Raw genomic sequence first — 20,797 nt, 5'->3', positions numbered from 1 at the left:
GGCTACAGCTAGTTCTCCAAAAGCACGTTGAACGAGGGAGGGAGGTATCGAGAAGAGCTACAACACCATGGTCATGTTGCATCATCTCATTTTGTTGCTAAATCGCTGACAGACATTAGGCAGGGGAAAACGCATTCATAAACCACTTATCAGCGAGATAATTACTGAGAAGAAAAAAAATTCTCCCCCTTGTGCACAATCAAATGTGCAATAAAAGCCCAGCTAATGTCAGTCCTGTCAATTAATGTTTGGATAAATAAATACATACATAAGCAGTGTCACTGTCATTATCCCCCAAATTAGGCAACTTAAATTATTCATGGAAAGCAATTAAGTTAGCACCCGTCCCCTTCTCTACCCGAGTCCGCCTTTCCCCCCGAAGCGGCTAAACACTCCGTAACCATGACAACAAAGAAGAAACCCGGTGCTTTTCCAAGTCGATTGTAATAAAGAAGGACCAGTGTGACTGCAGCAGACAGACAGATAAACGAGGCTTCAGATAGACAAGGCTGCTGCAAACAGACAGATAGACGAGGCTGATTTGATTTGGGCTTCAGACAGACAAGGCTGCTGTAAACAGACAGATAGACGAGGCTGATTTGATTTGGGCTTCAGACAGACAAGGCTGCTGCAAACAGACAGATAAACGAGGCTGATTTGATTTGGGCTTCAGACAGACAAGGCTGCTGCAAACAGACAGATAAACGAGGCTGATTTGATTTGAGCTTCAGACAGACAAGGCTGCTGTAAACAGACAGATAGACGAGGCTGATTTGATTTGGGCTTCAGACAGACAAAGCTGCTGTAAACAGACAGATAGACGAGGCTGATTTGATTTGGGCTTCAGACAGACAAGACAAGGCGCGCACGCGTAAACGAGGCTGATTTGATTTGGGCTTCAGACAGACAAGGCTGCTGTAACAGCGATGACGAGGCTGGAGCTAGACGAGCGCTTCGCGCAGCTGTTGATGGGCTTGTGCTTACGCGTGCGAGCAGAGACGACAGCAGCCCCCCAGACTTCTCCTCTACGTTTCAGACTAGGGTTGCAAAGGGTCAGAAACCTTCCGGTAAATTTCCTGAAATTTTCCCTAGGAAGTTAAGCCCAGGAAGTTGGGGAATTTTGCTTAAATTCAGTGTTAAAGGTCTAGCATTCAGCTAGTGCCACCACTAACCAAGAGCAGTCAGCTAGACACACACACACACACACACACACACACACACACACACACACACACACACACACACACACACACACACACACACAGGAAATCCTGGATCCTAGTAGGACCCAGGCCCATTCAGTGGCTATTACAACAACCTCCCCAGCCTCAGAGGTGGTGAGATACTAGGCCTGCTGAGCAGAATGCCTAATTAGCTATGTTCACAGAGAATGGCTAACGCTAACATGGTCTCCTCAACCTGGAAATGGGCTTAAATCACTGCTAATTAGCTGTTTAAACGCTCCACACAGAGCCCACTCAGAGGAACCATTTAGGCCTTTTTAGCTTCCTAAACACTTGCCAGAGGTGGTTGCGGTAGAGTGAACATCTTTAGCTGCCCATTCTATTAGATCGTCCGTCGTCTGCCTGCCTTCCCCGTTTACCATCACTAATTAAATCAGATCGTGGCCCTGACCACCTTCTAGACAGCTTCTCCCAAGTCTGAGAACATTTTCGCAAATGATTCTCATGAAAGGGACAGCTGGATGTCTTTCTCGATGCTTTTTGGCCCCGATCTGTGTCAGCCAGTTTGGATCTGAGCCAAGGCTGACATTAGACCAAAACATTTTTACAAAATAAGAGACTAAGCCAAAACATAAAAACGGAGACAGTCACAGCAAGGTTGTGCCGAGTGTTTGGTTGCATTTTGCTGACAAAAACGAGTTCCTACAACAGCATTTATGAGGAGCCAGACATCCCATGGCAGAGTAGAATCTGACTCTGGCTCAGTTGTTAGAGAAAGGAGTCCGTATTAACAGAGAGACCCTTATAAAAGTCTGTCTGAAGCGCCTGCGAGGTCACCAAGTCTCTACCCTCCGTCCCAAACATAAAGGCCTACTGTGCGTTTTGCCGGTAACACATTTATAACGCTGTTACAACACACCGTTTAATGTACAAACTGGAGAGCAGACAGAGTTTGGCGGGTGAGATTGAAGAACCACTGGGTGTTTCCACCTTGCAGCTGATGCTGCTAACCTTTTTAAATACAGACCCAATAATGAGAGTTGGACAAAAGGTGAGAGGCTGCTAGTTGTTTTCCCTTTGAGGGAGGAGAGGCCTGGCTGGTTTCCCTAGGTGTGTGTGTGTGTGTGTGTGTGTGTGTGTGTGTGTGTGTGTGTGTGTGTGTGTGTGTGTGTGTGTGTGTGTGTGTGTGTGTGTGTGTGTGTGGTGGTGCTTACAAACACAGAGATAGAGCTGTGGCTAAGAGGGAGTGGGCGGTCATCGGGCCGGGACTCAATTAGCGCAATGCATGCTGGAGGATGTGTGTGTGCGAGAGAGTCGCACGCAGATAAGGACAGGAAAGGGGGCTGAGGATGATGGATTTGGAGGTTGGGAGGGTTAAAGAGGCTCCTCGGACTGGGGTGTCAGTATCAACATCTCTCCAGCTCTGCAGAGAAGAAGTGCTGTTGTGAGGGGTGCAAAGCAACGTAGAGGGGAGGGTATACAGATGCTGCTAGGAAGGTGGTGTGTGTGCGGCAGAGACGAAAACAGAAAGTATGGTGTGTGTGTGGAGGCAAACAGAAAGTCAACTCTGGGCAGGCACACCCCTCAGGAATCCAGCTGACACAGCGATTCATAGCATAACTCTTTCTTCATAGCAGTCTGTTAGAAAATCTTCCTAACTGCCACATGGAAGCAGGTCAACTTACTCCACTGCATTAGTCCCTTCAGAAACAACACAAGGTAGTGATTATGTTGTGTAAATGAATGAAACCCTATTAGAAATAGGACTTATTAGTATACTAATGGTTGTATTGATTGATTTGAGAGCTGGATGGAACTGGGTCACACTAGGACTACAGACAGTGGGCGTCTACTGTCTGCTACTATCTAGGAGTGGGTGAACTATGACAGGACTTGGAGACTTTCCTGAAGACTGAATGTTATGTTTCATGTTGCCAGGCTGAAGGGATTAGAGACTAGTTTGACGTCCATGTGACCATAGAGCCATCACAATTAACACAGTGTGTGTGTGTGTGTGTGTGTGTGTGTGTGTGTGTGTGTGTACGGAAGGGGAATCGTGTCTGTCTGAGAGGGAATAGGCTGTCCGATTCCCGAGAGAAATGTTGCATGGATTACAAACACTGAGGACAAGGAGTGAAACTTTCCCCCTTTACTGTCACAGACAGACAGAGACACACTGTCTAGCAGCTAAAGGTACTGAGTACACCCGCTCTATTCACAGTTATCAGATTCAATCAATGAGGCCTATGTGTTAAATCTGTGGAGCGGTAGAAGCTATCGGGGAGGATGGGGATGACAGACAAGTTGTCCCCCTGCCTGCCTGACAGCCCAACAAATCACACTCATGTTCTCACACACAGTCTGACAGAGAGCGAGAGAGCGAGAGAGAGAGAGAGAGAGAGAAAGGGAGGAAGAGAGAGAGAGAGAAAGGGAGGAAGAGCGAGAGAAAGGGAGGAAGAGAGAGAGAGAGGAGCCGTAAGCACAAACAATGACAAATGACTCCTGGAACATCATAGTACTGGAAAATCCCACGAAAATGAAACAAGATTTCAACACGTTCAAAGTAAACAGTTTTCGCTAGTGGTGATTTGTGTGGACAGTTTGGCTATAGCAACAGATGGGTGTATCATAATGTTTGGAAAGCCACACCCTTGTCCTCTCCCTCCCTCTCAGATAAACAGACCAAGGTGCCCTGACTGAGTTGGGTGTGTTTGCTCATGTCTGCCATGCCGACTCAAAAGCGTTTGCTCACGTCTGGCAAGGGCCCCTGCTTTCGTGACATACAGCAGAGGGAGGGAGACAGAGTGGAGGAACAGAGAGAAAGCCAGGGAATGTAGGGAGAAAACAATCCCTTTTCCCCCCAGTGGGCTCCTCCATGCTTTCCTTCACTGGTCTAAGCTGCCAGTCATAACGAGGAGGGGAGAAGCTGGGCGCTGGTCAGGTTGCCTTCCAAACATCTCCAATTACCACAAGTGTAAACAGAGACTGGCCAGGGAGGCCTTGAGGCTGGGAGAGAGGCAGGGAGAGAATGTAAGGGAAAAGTAGATGAACGGGAAAGGACGTATCTGGGGGGGAGTGCGTTGAGGGACTAATGACATCACATTGATCATGAGGGGGGTGGGGTGCCTGAATACGGGCAGCTGTTTTTTCACATCTTCGCCTCCCCAAATCCCTCCCTCCCTCCGTCCCATCCCTCCCTCCTAAACTAACATCTGGAGAATAGTGATTACTCTAGTCACCGCGCCAAGACAACTTATCAAGAACTCACCAGGCTATAGAGAGACGAGAGAGAGAGACGAGAGACGAGAGAGACGAGACACGAGACGAGACAGAGAGACGAGAGAGAGAGAGAGACGAGACAGAGAGACGAGACAGAGAGACGAGACAGAGAGAGAGACAGAGAGAGAGAGAGAGAGAGAGAGAGAGAGAGAGAGAGCGAGAGAGACGAGAGAGACGAGAGATACGAGAGAGAGAGAGAGAGATACGAGAGAGAAAGAGACCCAGAGAGAGAGAGACCCAGAGAGAAAGAGACCCAGAGAGAAAGAGACCCAGAGAGAAAGAGACCCAGAGAGAAAGAGACCCAGAGAGAAAGAGACCCAGAGAGAAAGAGACCCAGAGAGAAAGAGACCCAGAGAGAAAGAGACCCAGAGAGAAAGAGACCCAGAGAGAAAGAGACCCAGAGAGAAAGAGAGCACCCGGCCTCACCCTACTAGAATCTGAAGTCAAATGTCTACTGTTTGCTGATGATCTGGTGCTTCTGTCATCAACCAAGGAGGGCCTACAGCAGCACCCAGATATTCTGCACAGATTCTGCCAGACCTGGGCCCTGACAGTAAATCTCAGTAAAACCAAAATAATGGTGTTCCAAAAAAGGTCCAGTCGCCAGGACCACAAATACAAATTCCATCTAGACACCGTTGCCCTAGAGCACACAAAAAACTATACATACCTTGGCCTAAACATCAGCACCACAGCTAACTTCCACAAAGCTGTGAACGATCTGCGAGACAAGGCAAGAAGGGCATTCTATGCCATCAAAAGGAACATAAAATTCAACATACCAATTAGGATCTGGCTAGAAATACTTGAATCAGTCATAGAAACCATTGCCCTTTATGGTTGTGAGGTCTGGGGTCCGCTCACCAACCAAGATTTCACAAAATGGGACAAACACCAAATTGAGACTCTGCATGCAGAATTCTGCAAAAATATCCTCTGTGTACAACGTAGAACACCAAATAATACACGCAGAGCAGAATTGGGCCGACATCCGCTAATTATCAAAATCCAGAAAAGAGACGTTAAATTCTACAACCACCTAAAAAGAAGCGATTCCCAAACCTTCCATAACACAGCCATCACCTACAGAGAGTTGAACCTGGAGAAGAGTCCCTTAAGCAAGCTGGTCCTGGGACTCTGTTCACAAACAGACCCCACAGAGCCCCAGGACAGCAACACAGATAGACCCAACCAAATCATGAGAAAACAAAAAGATAATTACTTGACACATTGGAAAGAATTAACAAAAAAACTGAGCCAACTAGAATGCTATTTGGCCCTAAACAGACTACAGTCGTGGCCAAAAGTCTTGAGAATGACACAAATATTCATTTCCACAAAGTTTGCTGCTTCAGTGTCTTTAGATATTTTTGTCAGATGTTACTATGGAATACTGAAGTATAATCACACACATTTCATAAGTGTCAAAGGCTTTTATTGACAATTACATGAAGTTGATGCAAAGAGTCAATATTTGCAGTGTTGACCCTTCTTTTTCAAGACCTCTACAATCCACCTTGGCATGCTGTCAATTAAATTATTGGCCACATCCTGACTGATGGCAGCCCAATCTTGCATAATCAATGCTTCGAGTTTGTCAGAATTTGTGGGTTTTGTTTGTCCACCCGCCTCTTGAACACAAGTTCTCAATGGGATTAAGGTCTGGGGAGTTACCTAGGATATACCTAGGATAGGATAAAGTAATCCTTCTAACCCCCCCCCCTTAAAAGAGTTAGATGCACTATTGTAAAGTGGTTGTTCCACTGGATATCATAAGGTGAATGCACCAATTTGTAAGTCGCTCTGGATAAGAGCGTCTGCTAAATGACTTAAATGTAAATGTAAATGTAAATGAGTTTCCTGGCCATGGACCCAAAATATTGATGTTTTGTTCCCCGAGCCACTTAGTTATCACTTTTGCCTTATGGCAAGGTGCTCCGTCATGCTGGAAAAGGCATTGCTCGTCACCAAACTGTTCCTAGATGGTTGGGAGAAGTTGCTCTCGGAGGATGTGTTGGTACTATTCTTTATTCATGGCTGTGTTCTTAGGCAAAATTGTGAGTGAGCCCACTACCTTGGCTGAGAAGCAATCCCACACATGAATGGTCTCAGGATGCTTTACTGTTGGCATGACACAGGACTGATGGTAGCGCTCACCTTGTCTTCTCCGGACAAGCTTTTTTCCGGATGCCCCAAACAATCGGAAAGGGGATTCATCAGAGAAAATGACTTTACCCCAGTCCTCAACAGTCCAATCCCTGTACCTTTTGCAGAATATCAGTCAACCCTGATGTTTTTCCTGGAGAGAAGTGGTTTCTTTGCTGCCCTTCTTGACACCAGAGCATCCTCCAAAAGTCTTTGCCTCACTGTGCGTGCAGATGCACTCACACCTGTCTGCTGCCATTCCTGAGCAAGCTCTGTACTGGTGGTGCCCCGATCCCGCAGCTGAATCGACTTTAGGAGACAGTCCTGGCACTTGCTGGACTTTCTTGGGCACCCTGAAGCCTTCTTCACAACAATTGAACCGCTGTCCTTGAAGTTGTTGATGATCCGATAAATGGTTGATTTAGGTGCAATCTTACTGGCAGCAATATCCTTGCCTGTGAAGCCCTTTTTGTGCAAAGCAATGATGAAGGCACGTGTTTCCTTGCAGGTAACCATGGGGAACCACAGAGGAAGAACAATGATTCCAAGCACCACCCTCCTTTTGAAGCTTCCAGTCTGTTATTCAAACTCAATCAGCATGACAGAGTGATCTCCAGCCTTGTCCTCGTCAACACTCACACCTGTGTTAACGAAGGAATCACTGACATGATGTCAGCTGGTCCTTTTGTGGCAGGGCTGAAGTGCAGTGGAAATGTTGTTTTGGGATTCAGTTCATTTGCATGGCAAGGGTTAGGGTTAGGGTTAGGGTTATGTTGTTTTGGGATTCAGTTCATTTGCATGGCAAAGAGGCTTTTTGCAATTAATTGCAATTCATCTGATCACTCTTCATAACATTCTGGAGTATATGCAAATTTCCATCATACAAACTGAGGCAGCAGAATGTGAAAATGTATATAGGTGTCATTCTCAAAACTTTTGGCCACGACTGTACACAGTGACAGAATACCTGACCCAAATTTAAGGAAAGCTTTGACTATGTACAGACTCAGTGAGCATAGCCTTGCTATTCAGAAAGGCTGCCGTAGGCAGACATGGCTCTCAAGAGAAGACAGGCTATGTGCACACTGCCCACAAAATGAGGTGGAAACTGAGCTGCACTTCTTAACCTCCTACCAAATGTTTGACCATATTAGAGACACATATTTCCCTCAGATTACACAGATACACAAAGAATTCGAAAACAAACCCAATTTTGATAAACTCCCATATCTACTGGGTGAAATACCAGTGTGCCATCATCACTGCAGCAAGATGTGTGACCTGTTGCCACAAGAAAAGGTCAACCAGTGAAGAACAAACACCATTGTAAATAAAACCCATATTTATGGTTATTTATTTCCCCTTTTGTACTTTAACCATTTGTACAACACTGTATATATATATATAATATGACATTTGTAATGACGTTATTCTTTTGAAACTTCTGAGAGTGTAAAGTTTACTGTTCATTTGTATTGTTTATTTCACTTTTGTATATTATCTACCTCACTTGCTTTGGCAATGTTAACATATGTTTCCCATGCCAATAAAGCCCCTTGAATTGAATTGAGAGAGACACCCCCACCGAGCGAGTGAGCGACACACACACAGAGCGAGTGAGCGACACACACACACAGAGAGAGACACACACACACACGCGAGAGAGAAAGAAAGAGAGAGACACACACACACAACGAGAGAGAAAGAAAGAGACACACACACCCCGAGAAAGAGAGAGGAGACCGAGACAAAGAGACCGAGAGACGGCAAGAGGGAGGGCGACAGCAAGAGGAAAATTGGACATTTGTTGAAAGTCGAAAACACCAAAAAGTAACCAAATAAACTGGAATAATACATAACACATTCAACCCCTAGGGTGTAAAAACAGAGCTGAAGAATACAAAGCAACCCCTAGGGTGTAAAAACAGAGCTGAAGAATACAAAGCAACCCCTAGGGTGTAAAAACAGAGCTGAAGAATACAAAGCAACCCCTAGGGTGTAAAAACAGAGCTGAAGAATACAAAGCAACCCCTAGGGTGTAAAAACAGAGCTGAAGAATACAAAGCAGAGAAAGACCCACTAAAGCTTCCACTTCCAATCAACCAACTACTTACAACACATAGACACGAAACATGAAAAAGTCCTGTGATAAAAGTATCATTTAAGTGAAAAGCGGAGAGAAACTACAGTTTAGTCCCCACTTCAAATCGTGCTGCACATTTCAAAGGCAATTTTCCAACCCTCACCGTTCATCTCCCAATAGACTTACAACGCAATCGCCTGCAACACTACTCCGTACTGCCCATCTAAACCAAACCCTACGTTCACTCACAGAACGCTGCTTCAGCTCCTTCATTTTTAAAAGACACGTCAGTAACTTAGCCTAGCCCTAGCTACATTAGCAAGGCTAAACCCCCTAGCTACATTAGCAAGGCTAAACCCCCTAGCTACATTAGCAATGCTAAACCCCCTAGCTACATTAGCAATGCTAAACCCCCTAGCTACATTAGCAATGCTAAACGCCCTAGCTACATTAGCAATGCTAAACCCCCTAGCTACATTAGCAATGCTAAACCCCCTAGCTACATTAGCAATGCTAAACCCCCTAGCTACATTAGCAATGCTAAACTCCTAGCTACATTATCAATGCTAAACGCCCTAGCTACATTAGCAATGCTAAACCCCCTAGCTACATTAGCAATGCTAAACCCCCTAGCTACATTAGCAATGCTAAACACCCTAGCTACATTAGCAATGCTAAACACCCTTGCAGTCATTAGAATCGACCCAAACCAGTTAGTCAGATTATAAACACAAACCAGAGGTGTTCCGCCCCTCCGCTTCTGATCCAGACTCCAGTCACATGTTTCAGTGACTAACTTTTTGGAGGGAAAGTTGTGGGGGGAATTAGCATTAGCATAGCTGTGCAACAATTTGGCAGGCCCCGTCACTGTGCAGGCTGGATGTATGGGGCTTATTAGGAGCTTTTATTGGGCCTGAGTGGGCAGCCTTGGTTCTCAGCAGAAGCCCCATCAATATCCTGCAGTGCTCAGGGCTGCCTGACATGCAGACAGTGGCTCGTTACCAAGGAAGAATTTGAGGAGAGATGTTTTTCCCTTTACTGCCCCCCCCCCCCACACACACACACACGAGAGAGAGCAGTTCTGGATTGGAAACTGGAAAGTTGGCTACATCCTGGTATATAATCTCGGAAAGAAAGAGTTATGTAACGGGACACAAAAAAAGTAAAGAAAAAGAGGTTACATAAATATACAGACTGAAGAGAATGTGGATGTATAGATGATGAATGTGTATTTGCAAGCGCCAGCCTCGACAAACAAGATATTACCAGCTAACAGGACGTAGTGAGACAATTTTTTTTATTTTGAAGCAAAACCAGTGAACATTAAAGAGATCCATGTTATCCAAAACATGCAGTACACCCCCCTTGAGATCCTCCCGCTCTTCCCCCTGCTCCTCTCTCCCTCCCTCCCATCCCCCTCGTCTTTGTTCTGTTCCTGTGATCCTTTAATGCAGTCCAATTGAGCCAGGAATATCTTTAAGGGATTTAGCCATGGCTGATTTGGGGAGGTTTAAATACTGCCGGATTTGAATCAGATTCCGAGATTCTGAGTCAAAGCTGATGAGAGCCATCACCTAACCCTCAGCCCTGCCCCCATGGCAGGCTGCTGCCCGCGTGGGGGCATTTTGATGGTGGAACAAAGTTATCACATGACGAGGATGGAAAAGAAATCAGTAACTGTCGGGCTGAGCCTGGACCACGAGCCGAGGGGATCAGCTACAATACAGCAGCGGGGCTGGTTGCCAGGCAAAGTCCCCCCAATCATTGGACTGACCCAGGGACTAAACTCTGAGGCAGCGATCCCTCAGTAGTCAAGGACACGGGGAAGGTCGAGAGTCATCGTGATGAGTATTACGAGGATCGGCCACTGTCTCAATGGTTGGCTGAAGCTAATGCCAACATTGCATTCCCCTATGGGAGAAGCAGTGGTGCACTCAGACAAAATACAGGGTGTAAAACAAGCAGATGAGACAATGGGAAGCAGGAGGCTTGGTTTATTACCCCTGAGAGGAGGCGCATGCTCAATATCATACACACAATACCAAGCTCAAACTTCAATGAGCGGCGTTCCATGATGCATTGCCAGGTGTTGATGTGAAAGAGAAGGGGAGAGAGCGACTGAAGGAGAGAGAGACTGAGGGAGAGAGAGACTGAAGGAGAGAGAGACTGAGGGAGAGAGAGACTGAGGGAGAGAGAGACTGAAGGAGAGAGCGACTGAAGGAGAGAGAGACTGAAGGAGAGAGAGACTGAGGGAGAGAGAGACTGAGGGAGAGAGAGACTGAGGGAGAGAGAGACTGAGGGAGAGAGAGACAGAGGGAGAGAGACTGAAGGAGAGAGAGACTGAGGGAGAGAGAGACTGAGGGAGAGAGAGACTGAAGGAGAGAGAGACTGAAGGTGAGAGAGACGACTGAAGGAGAGAGCGACTGAAGGAGAGGGAGACTGAAGGAGAGGGAGACTGAAGGAGAGGGAGACTGAAGGAGAGAGAGACTGAGGGAGAGAGAGACTGAGGGAGAGAGAGACTGAAGGAGAGAGAGACTGAGGGAGAGAGAGACTGAAGGAGAGAGAGACTGAGGGAGAGAGAGACTGAAGGAGAGAGAGACTGAGGGAGAGAGAGACTGAGGGAGAGAGAGACTGAGGGAGAGAGAGACTGAGGGAGAGAGAGACTGAAGGAGAGAGAGACTGAAGGAGAGAGAGACTGAAGGAGAGAGAGACTGAGGGAGAGAGAGACTGAGGGAGAGAGAGACTGAAGGAGAGAGAGACTGAGGGAGAGAGAGACTGAGGGAGAGAGAGACTGAAGGAGAGAGAGACTGAGGGAGAGAGAGACTGAGGGAGAGAGAGACTGAGGGAGAGAGAGACTGAAGGAGAGAGAGACTGAGGGAGAGAGAGACTGAAGGAGAGAGAGACTGAAGGAGAGAGAGACTGAAGGAGAGAGAGACTGAAGGAGAGAGCGACTGAAGGAGAGAGCGACTGAAGGAGAGAGCGACTGAAGGAGAGAGCGACTGAATGAGAGAGCGACTGAAGGAGAGGGAAACTGAAGGAGAGAGAGACTGAGGGAGAGAGAGACTGAGGGAGAGAGAGACTGAAGGAGAGAGCGACTGAGGGAGAGAGAGACTGAGGGAGAGAGAGACTGAAGGAGAGAGAGACTGAAGGAGAGAGAGACTGAAGGAGAGAGAGACTGAAGGAGAGAGAGACTGAAGGAGAGAGAGACTGAAGGAGAGAGAGACTGAAGGAGAGAGAGACTGAAGGAGAGAGAGACTGAGGGAGAGAGAGACTGAGGGAGAGAGAGACTGAAGGAGAGAGCGACTGAAGGAGAGAGAGACTGAAGGAGAGAGAGACTGAAGGAGAGAGAGACTGAGGGAGAGAGAGACTGAAGGAGAGAGCGACTGAAGGAGAGAGCGACTGAAGGAGAGAGAGACTGAAGGAGAGGGAGACTGAAGGAGAGAGAGACTGAGGGAGAGAGCGACTGAAGGAGAGAGAGACTGAAGGAGAGAGAGACTGAAGGAGAGAGAGACTGAAGGAGAGAGAGACTGAGGGAGAGAGAGACTGAAGGAGAGAGCGACTGAAGGAGAGAGAGACTGAAGGAGAGAGAGACTGAAGGAGAGGGAGACTGAGGGAGAGAGAGACTGAGGGAGAGAGAGACTGACGGAGAGAGCGACTGAAGGAGAGAGAGACTGAGCTGGGAAGCTGCTGGGGGTTGAAGTGATTGTGCAGCGTTATCTGGCAAAGTAAAGCATCACATTTGGGAGGCTGATTTTTAAAAGGGGGTCTCGGGGGCCTCCGAACACTGAGCTGTACACAATCCCATTTTCCCTGCTTAAACACACAGGCACAGAGAGAGAAAGAGAAGAGCGAGACATGGAGATCGATCTCCCCCTCGCTGTTGAGCCGGGTACGAGGGCATCCTCAGTTGCCTGAGCCGAGCCCTAGCAGTTCCCGGGACGGGCCAGAGCTGTGTGGTGGATAATTACCCCTCACACACACCACAGTGTGTCGAGGCCTGGGGAGGGGGCATATTGTAGGCGGAAGAAGCAGCACATACAGCAGCATCTCCTCTCTCTACAACTGAAAGGATTAGGGGTTAGAGTCTCTCCAGCAATATAAGGATTAGGGGTTAGAGTCTCTCCAGCTATAAGGATTAGGGGTTAGAGTCTCTCCAGCTATAAGGATTAGGGGTTAGAGTCTCTCCAGCAATATAAGGATTAGGGGTTACAGTCTCTCCAGCTATAAGGATTAGGGGATAGAGTCTCTCCAGCTATAAGGATTAGGGGTTAGAGTCTCTCCAGCTATAAGGATTAGGGGTTAGAGTCTCTCCAGCTATAAGGATTAGGGGTTAGAGTCTCTCCAGCTATAAGGATTAGGGGTTAGAGTCTCTCCAGCTATAAGGATTAGGGGTTAGTCTCTCCAGCTATAAGGATTAGGGGTTAGAGTCTCTCCAGCTATAAGGATTAGAGGTTAGAGTCTCTCCAGCTATAAGGATTATGGGTTAGAGTCTCTCCAGCTATAAGGATTAGGGGTTAGAGTCTCTCCAACTATAAGGATTAGGGGTTAGAGTCTCTCCAACTATAAGGATTAGGGGTTAGAGTCTCTCCAGCTATAAGGATTAGGGGTTAGAGTCTCTCCAACTATAAGGATTAGGGGTTAGAGTCTCTCCAGCTATAAGGATTAGGGGTTAGAGTCTCTCCAGCTATAAGGATTAGGGGTTAGAGTCTCTCCAGCTATAAGGATTAGGGGTTAGAGTCTCTCCAACTATAAGGATTAGGGGGTAGAGTCTCTCCAGCTATAAGGATTAGGGGTTAGAGTCTCTCCAGCTATAAGGATTAGGGGTTAGAGTCTCTCCAGCTATAAGGATTAGGGGTTGGGGTCTCTCCAGCTATAAGGATTAGGGGTTAGTCTCTCCAGCTATAAGGATTAGAGGTTGGGGTCTCTCCAGCTATAAGGATTAGGGGTTAGGGTCTCTCCAGCTATAAGGATTAGGGGTTAGAGTCTCTCCAGCTATAAGGATTAGGGGTTAGAGTCTCTCCAGCTATAAGGATCAGGGGTTAGAGTCTCTCCAGCTATAAGGATTAGGGGTTAGAGTCTCTCCAACTATAAGGATTAGGGGTTAGAGTCTCTCCAGCTATAAGGATTAGGGGTTAGAGTCTCTCCAGCTATAAGGATTAGGGGTTAGAGTCTCTCCAGCTATAAGGATTAGGGGTTAGAGTCTCTCCAGCTATAAGGATTAGGGGTTAGAGTCTCTCCAGCTATAAGGATTAGGGGTTAGAGTCTCTCCAGCTATAAGGATTAGGGGTTAGAGTCTCTCCAGCTATAAGGATTAGGGGTTAGAGTCTCTCCAGCTATAAGGATTAGGGGTTAGGGTCTCTCCAGCTATAAGGATTAGGGGTTAGAGTCTCTCCAGCTATAAGGATTAGGGGTTAGTCTCTCCAGCTATAAGGATTAGGGGTTAGAGTCTCTCCAGCTATAAGGATTAGGGGTTAGAGTCTCTCCAACTATAAGGATTAGGGGTTAGAGTCTCTCCAGCTATAAGGATTAGGGGTTAGAGTCTCTCCAGCTATAAGGATTAGGGGTTAGAGTCTCTCCAGCTATAAGGATTAGGGGTTAGAGTCTCTCCAGCTATAAGGATTAGGGGTTAGAGTCTCTCCAGCAATATAAGGATTAGGGGTTAGAGTCTCTCCAGCTATAAGGATTAGGGGTTAGAGTCTCTCCAGCTATAAGGATTAGGGGTTAGAGTCTCTCCAGCTATAAGGATTAGGGGTTAGAGTCTCTCCAGCTATAAGGATTAGGGGTTAGAGTCTCTCCAGCTATAAGGATTAGGGGTTAGAGTCTCTCCAGCTATAAGGATTAGGGGTTAGAGTCTCTCCAGCTATAAGGATTAGGGGTTAGTCTCTCCAGCTATAAGGATTAGGGGTTAGAGTCTCTCCAGCTATAAGGATTAGAGGTTAGAGTCTCTCCAGCTATAAGGATTAGGGGTTAGAGTCTCTCCAGCTATAAGGATTAGGGGTTAGAGTCTCTCCAACTATAAGGATTAGGGGTTAGAGTCTCTCCAACTATAAGGATTAGGGGTTAGAGTCTCTCCAGCTATAAGGATTAGGGGTTAGAGTCTCTCCAACTATAAGGATTAGGGGTTAGAGTCTCTCCAGCTATAAGGATTAGGGGTTAGAGTCTCTCCAGCTATAAGGATTAGGGGTTAGAGTCTCTCCAGCTATAAGGATTAGGGGTTAGAGTCTCTCCAGCTATAAGGATTAGGGGTTAGAGTCTCTCCAGCTATAAGGATTAGGGGTTGGAGTCTCTCCAGCTATAAGGATTAGGGGTTAGAGTCTCTCCAGCTATAAGGATTAGGGGTTAGAGTCTCTCCAGCTATAAGGATTAGGGGTTAGAGTCTCTCCAGCTATAAGGATTAGGGGTTAGTCTCTCCAGCTATAAGGATTAGGGGTTAGTCTCTCCAGCTATAAGGATTAGGGGTTAGAGTCTCTCCAGCTATAAGGATTAGGGGTTAGAGTCTCTCCAGCTATAAGGATTAGGGGTTAGTCTCTCCAGCTATAAGGATTAGGGGTTAGAGTCTCTCCAGCTATAAGGATTAGGGGTTAGAGTCTCTCCAGCTATAAGGATTAGGGGTTGGAGTCTCTCCAGCTATAAGGATTAGGGGTTAGAGTCTCTCCAGCTATAAGGATTAGGGGTTAGAGTCTCTCCAGCTATAAGGATTAGGGGTTAGAGTCTCTCCAGCTATAAGGATTAGGGGTTAGTCTCTCCAGCTATAAGGATTAGGGGTTAGTCTCTCCAGCTATAAGGATTAGGGGTTAGAGTCTCTCCAGCTATAAGGATTAGGGGTTAGAGTCTCTCCAGCTATAAGGATTAGGGGTTAGTCTCTCCAGCTATAAGGATTAGGGGTTAGAGTCTCTCCAGCTATAAGGATTAGGGGTTAGAGTCTCTCCAGCTATAAGGATTAGGGGTTAGAGTCTCTCCAGCTATAAGGATTAGGGGTTAGTCTCTCCAGCTATACGGATTAGGGGTTAGAGTCTCTCCAGCTATAAGGATTAGGGGTTAAAGTCTCTCCAGCTATAAGGATTAGGGGTTAGTCTCTCCAGCTATAAGGATTAGGGGTTAGAGTCTCTCCAGCTATAAGGATTAGGGGTTAGAGTCTCTCCAGCTATAAGGACTAGGGGTTAGAGTCTCTCCAGCTATAAGGATTAGGGGTTAGAGTCTCTCCAGCTATAAGGATTAGGGATTAGAGTCTCTCCAGCTATAAGGATTAGGGGTTAGAGTCTCCAGCTATAAGGATTAGGGGTTAGAGTCTCTCCAGCTATAAGGATTAGGGGTTAGTCTCTCCAGCTATAAGGATTAGGGGTTAGAGTCTCTCCAGCTATAAGGATTAGGGGTTAGAGTCTCTCCAGCTATAAGGACTAGGGGTTAGAGTCTCTCCAGCTATAAGGATTAGGGGTTAGAGTCTCTCCAGCTATAAGGATTAGGGGTTAGTCTCTCCAGCTATAAGGATTAGGGGTTAGAGTCTCTCCAGCTATAAGGATTAGGGGTTAGAGTCTCTCCAGCTATAAGGACTAGGGGTTAGAGTCTCTCCAGCTATAAGGATTAGGGGTTAGTCTCTCCAGCTATACGGATTAGGGGTTAGAGTCTCTCCAGCTATAAGGATTAGGGGTTAAAGTCTCTCCAGCTATAAGGATTAGGGGTTAGTCTCTCCAGCTATAAGGATTAGGGGTTAGAGTCTCTCCAGCTATAAGGATTAGGGGTTAGAGTCTCTCCAGCTATAAGGACTAGGGGTTAGAGTCTCTCCAGCTATAAGGATTAGGGGTTAGAGTCTCTCCAGCTATAAGGATTAGGGGTTAGAGTCTCTCCAGCTATAAGGATTAGGGGTTAGAGTCTCTCCAGCTATAAGGATTAGGGGTTAGAGTCTCCAGCTATAAGGATTAGGGGTTAGAGTCTCTCCAGCTATAAGGATTAGGGGTTAGTCTCTCCAGCTATAAGGATTAGGGGTTAGAGTCTCTCCAGCTATAAGGATTAGGGGTTAGAGTCTCTCCAGCTATAAGGACTAGGGGTTAGAGTCTCTCCAGCTATAAGGACTAGGGGTTAGAGTCTCTCCAGCTATAAGGACTAGGGGTTAGGGTCTCTCCAGCTATAAGGATTAGGGGTTAGGGTCTCTCCAGCTATAAGGATTAGGGGTTAGAGTCTCTCCAGCTATAAGGATTAGGGGTTAGAGTCTCTCCAGCTATAAGGATTAGGGGTTAGAGTCTCTCCAGCTATAAGGATTAGGGGTTAGAGTCTCTCCAGCTATAAGGATTAGGGGTTAGAGTCTCTCCAGCTATAAGGATTAGGGGTTAGAGTCTCTCCAGCTATAAGGATTAGGGGTTAGAGTCTCTCCAGCTATAAGGATTAGGGGTTAGAGTCTCTCCAGCTATAAGGATTAGGGGTTAGAGTCTCTCCAGCTATAAGGATTAGGGGTTAGAGTCTCTCCAGCTATAAGGATTAGGGGTTAGAGTCTCTCCAGCTATAAGGATTAGGGGTTAGAGTCTCTCCAGCTATAAGGATTAGGGGTTAGAGTCTCTCCAGCTATAAGGATTAGGGGTTAGAGTCTCTCCAGCTATAAGGATTAGGGGTTAGAGTCTCTCCAGCTATAAGGATTAGGGGTTAGAGTCTCTCCAGCTATAAGGATTAGAGGTTAGAGTTTCTCCAGCTATAAGGATTAGGGGTTAGAGTCTCTCCAGCAATATAAGGATTAGGGGTTACAGTCTCTCCAGCTATAAGGATTAGGGGATAGAGTCTCTCCAGCTATAAGGATTAGGGGTTAGAGTCTCTCCAGCTATAAGGATTAGGGGTTAGAGTCTCTCCAGCTATAAGGATTAGGGGTTAGAGTCTCTCCAGCTATAAGGATTAGGGGTTAGAGTCTCTCCAGCTATAAGGATTAGGGGTTAGTCTCTCCAGCTATAAGGATTAGGGGTTAGAGTCTCTCCAACTATAAGGATTAGGGGTTAGAGTCTCTCCAACTATAAGGATTAGGGGTTAGAGTCTCTCCAACTATAAGGATTAGGGGATAGAGTCTCTCCAGCTATAAGGATTAGGGGTTAGAGTCTCTCCAGCTATAAGGATTAGGGGTTGGAGTCTCTCCAGCTATAAGGATTAGGGGTTAGTCTCTCCAGCTATAAGGATTAGGGGTTAGAGTCTCTCCAGCTATAAGGATTAGGGGTTAGAGTCTCTCCAGCTATAAGGATTAGGGGTTAGTCTCTCCAGCTATAAGGATTAGGGGTTAGTCTCTCCAGCTATAAGGATTAGGGGTTAGTCTCTCCAGCTATAAGGATTAGGGGTTAGAGTCTCTCCAGCTATAAGGATTAGGGGTTAGAGTCTCTCCAGCTATAAGGATTAGGGGTTAGTCTCTCCAGCTATAAGGATTAGGGGTTAGAGTCTCTCCAGCTATAAGGATTAGGGGTTAGAGTCTCTCCAGCTATAAGGACTAGGGGTTAGAGTCTCTCCAGCTATAAGGATTAGGGGTTAGTCTCTCCAGCTATAAGGATTAGGGGTTAGAGTCTCTCCAGCTATAAGGATTAGGGGTTAAAGTCTCTCCAGCTATAAGGATTAGGGGTTAGTCTCTCCAGCTATAAGGATTAGGGGTTAGAGTCTCTCCAGCTATAAGGATTAGGGGTTAGAGTCTCTCCAGCTATAAGGACTAGGGGTTAGAGTCTCTCCAGCTATAAGGATTAGGGGTTAGAGTCTCTCCAGCTATAAGGATTAGGGGTTAGAGTCTCTCCAGCTATAAGGATTAGGGGTTAGAGTCTCTCCAGCTATAAGGATTAGGGGTTAGAGTCTCCAGCTATAAGGATTAGGGGTTAGTCTCTCCAGCTATAAGGATTAGGGGTTAGAGTCTCTCCAGCTATAAGGATTAGGGGTTAGAGTCTCTCCAGCTATAAGGACTAGGGGTTAGAGTCTCTCCAGCTATAAGGACTAGGGGTTAGAGTCTCTCCAGCTATAAGGACTAGGGGTTAGGGTCTCTCCAGCTATAAGGATTAGGGGTTAGAGTCTCTCCAGCTATAAGGATTAGGGGTTAGAGTCTCTCCAGCTATAAGGATTAGGGGTTAGAGTCTCTCCAGCTATAAGGATTAGGGGTTAGAGTCTCTCCAGCTATAAGGATTAGGGGTTAGAGTCTCTCCAGCTATAAGGATTAGGGGTTAGAGTCTCTCCAGCTATAAGGATTAGGGGTTAGAGTCTCTCCAGCTATAAGGATTAGGGGTTAGAGTCTCTCCAGCTATAAGGATTAGGGGTTAGAGTCTCTCCAGCTATAAGGATTAGGGGTTAGAGTCTCTCCAGCTATAAGGATTAGGGGTTAGAGTCTCTCCAGCTATAAGGATTAGGGGTTAGAGTCTCTCCAGCTATAAGGATTAGGGGTTAGAGTCTCTCCAGCTATAAGGATTAGGGGTTAGAGTCTCTCCAGCTATAAGGATTAGGGGTTAGAGTCTCTCCAGCTATAAGGATTAGGGGTTAGAGTCTCTCCAACTATAAGGATTAGGGGTTAGAGTCTCTCCAGCTATAAGGATTAGGGGTTAGTCTCTCCAGCTATAAGGATTAGGGGTTAGAGTCTCTCCAGCTATAAGGATTAGGGGTTAGTCTCTCCAGCTATAAGGATTAGGGGTTAGAGTCTCTCCAGCTATAAGGATTAGGGGTTAGAGTCTCTCCAACTATAAGGATTAGGGGTTAGAGTCTCTCCAGCTATAAGGATTAGGGGTTAGAGTCTCTCCAGCTATAAGGATTAGGGGTTAGAGTCTCTCCAGCTATAAGGATTAGAGGTTAGAGTCTCTCCAGCTATAAGGATTAGGGGTTAGAGTCTCTCCAGCAATATAAGGATTAGGGGTTAGAGTCTCTCCAGCTATAAGGATTAGGGGTTAGAGTCTCTCCAGCTATAAGGATTAGGGGTTAGAGTCTCTCCAGCTATAAGGATTAGGGGTTAGAGTCTCTCCAGCTATAAGGATTAGGGGTTAGAGTCTCTCCAGCTATAAGGATTAGGGGTTAGAGTCTCTCCAGCTATAAGGATTAGGGGTTAGAGTCTCTCCAGCTATAAGGATTAGGGGTTAGAGTCTCTCCAGCTATAAGGATTAGAGGTTAGAGTCTCTCCAGCTATAAGGATTAGGGGTTAGAGTCTCTCCAGCTATAAGGATTAGGGGTTAGAGTCTCTCCAACTATAAGGATTAGGGGTTAGAGTCTCTCCAGCTATAAGGATTAGGGGTTAGAGTCTCTCCAACTATAAGGATTAGGGGTTAGAGTCTCTCCAGCTATAAGGATTAGGGGTTAGAGTCTCTCCAGCTATAAGGATTAGGGGTTAGAGTCTCTCCAGCTATAAGGATTAGGGGTTAGAGTCTCTCCAGCTATAAGGATTAGAGGTTGGGGTCTCTCCAGCTATAAGGATTAGGGGTTAGTCTCTCCAGCTATAAGGATTATAGGTTAGTCTCTCCAGCTATAAGGATTAGAGGTTGGGGTCTCTCCAGCTATAAGGATTAGGGGTTAGAGTCTCTCCAGCTATAAGGATTAGGGGTTAGAGTCTCTCCAGCTATAAGGATTAGGGGTTAGAGTCTCTCCAGCTATAAGGATTAGGGGTTAGAGTCTCTCCAGCTATAAGGATTAGGGGTTAGAGTCTCTCCAGCTATAAGGATTAGGGGTTAGAGTCTCTCCAACTATAAGGATTAGGGGTTAGAGTCTCTCCAGCTATAAGGATTAGGGGTTAGAGTCTCTCCAGCTATAAGGATTAGGGGTTAGAGTCTCTCCAGCTATAAGGATTAGGGGTTAGAGTCTCTCCAGCTATAAGGATTAGGGGTTAGAGTCTCTCCAGCTATAAGGATTAGGGGTTAGAGTCTCTCCAGCTATAAGGATTAGGGGTTAGAGTCTCTCCAGCTATAAGGATTAGGGGTTAGAGTCTCTCCAGCTATAAGGATTAGGGGTTAGAGTCTCTCCAGCTATAAGGATTAGAGGTTGGAGTCTCTCCAGCTATAAGGATTAGGGGTTAGAGTCTCTCCAGCTATAAGGATTAGGGGTTAGAGTCTCTCCAACTATAAGGATTAGGGGTTAGAGTCTCTCCAGCTATAAGGATTAGGGGTTAGAGTCTCTCCAACTATAAGGA

General features: G+C 46.4%; 1 protein-coding gene across 11 annotated transcripts in view; it reads right to left on the bottom strand.

The window, feature by feature from the left end:
* Positions 1 to 20,797, bottom strand: part of qkia (QKI, KH domain containing, RNA binding a) — a 144,430-nt gene that overhangs the window by 15,609 nt on the left and 108,024 nt on the right. The window lies entirely within an intron of this gene.

Source organism: Salvelinus alpinus, chromosome 25, assembly GCF_045679555.1.
Source record: "Salvelinus alpinus chromosome 25, SLU_Salpinus.1, whole genome shotgun sequence".
Classification (NCBI taxonomy): domain Eukaryota; kingdom Metazoa; phylum Chordata; class Actinopteri; order Salmoniformes; family Salmonidae; genus Salvelinus; species Salvelinus alpinus.
Note: the sequence above shows the minus strand (reverse complement) of the source record. Positions and strands in the feature narration are given on the sequence as shown.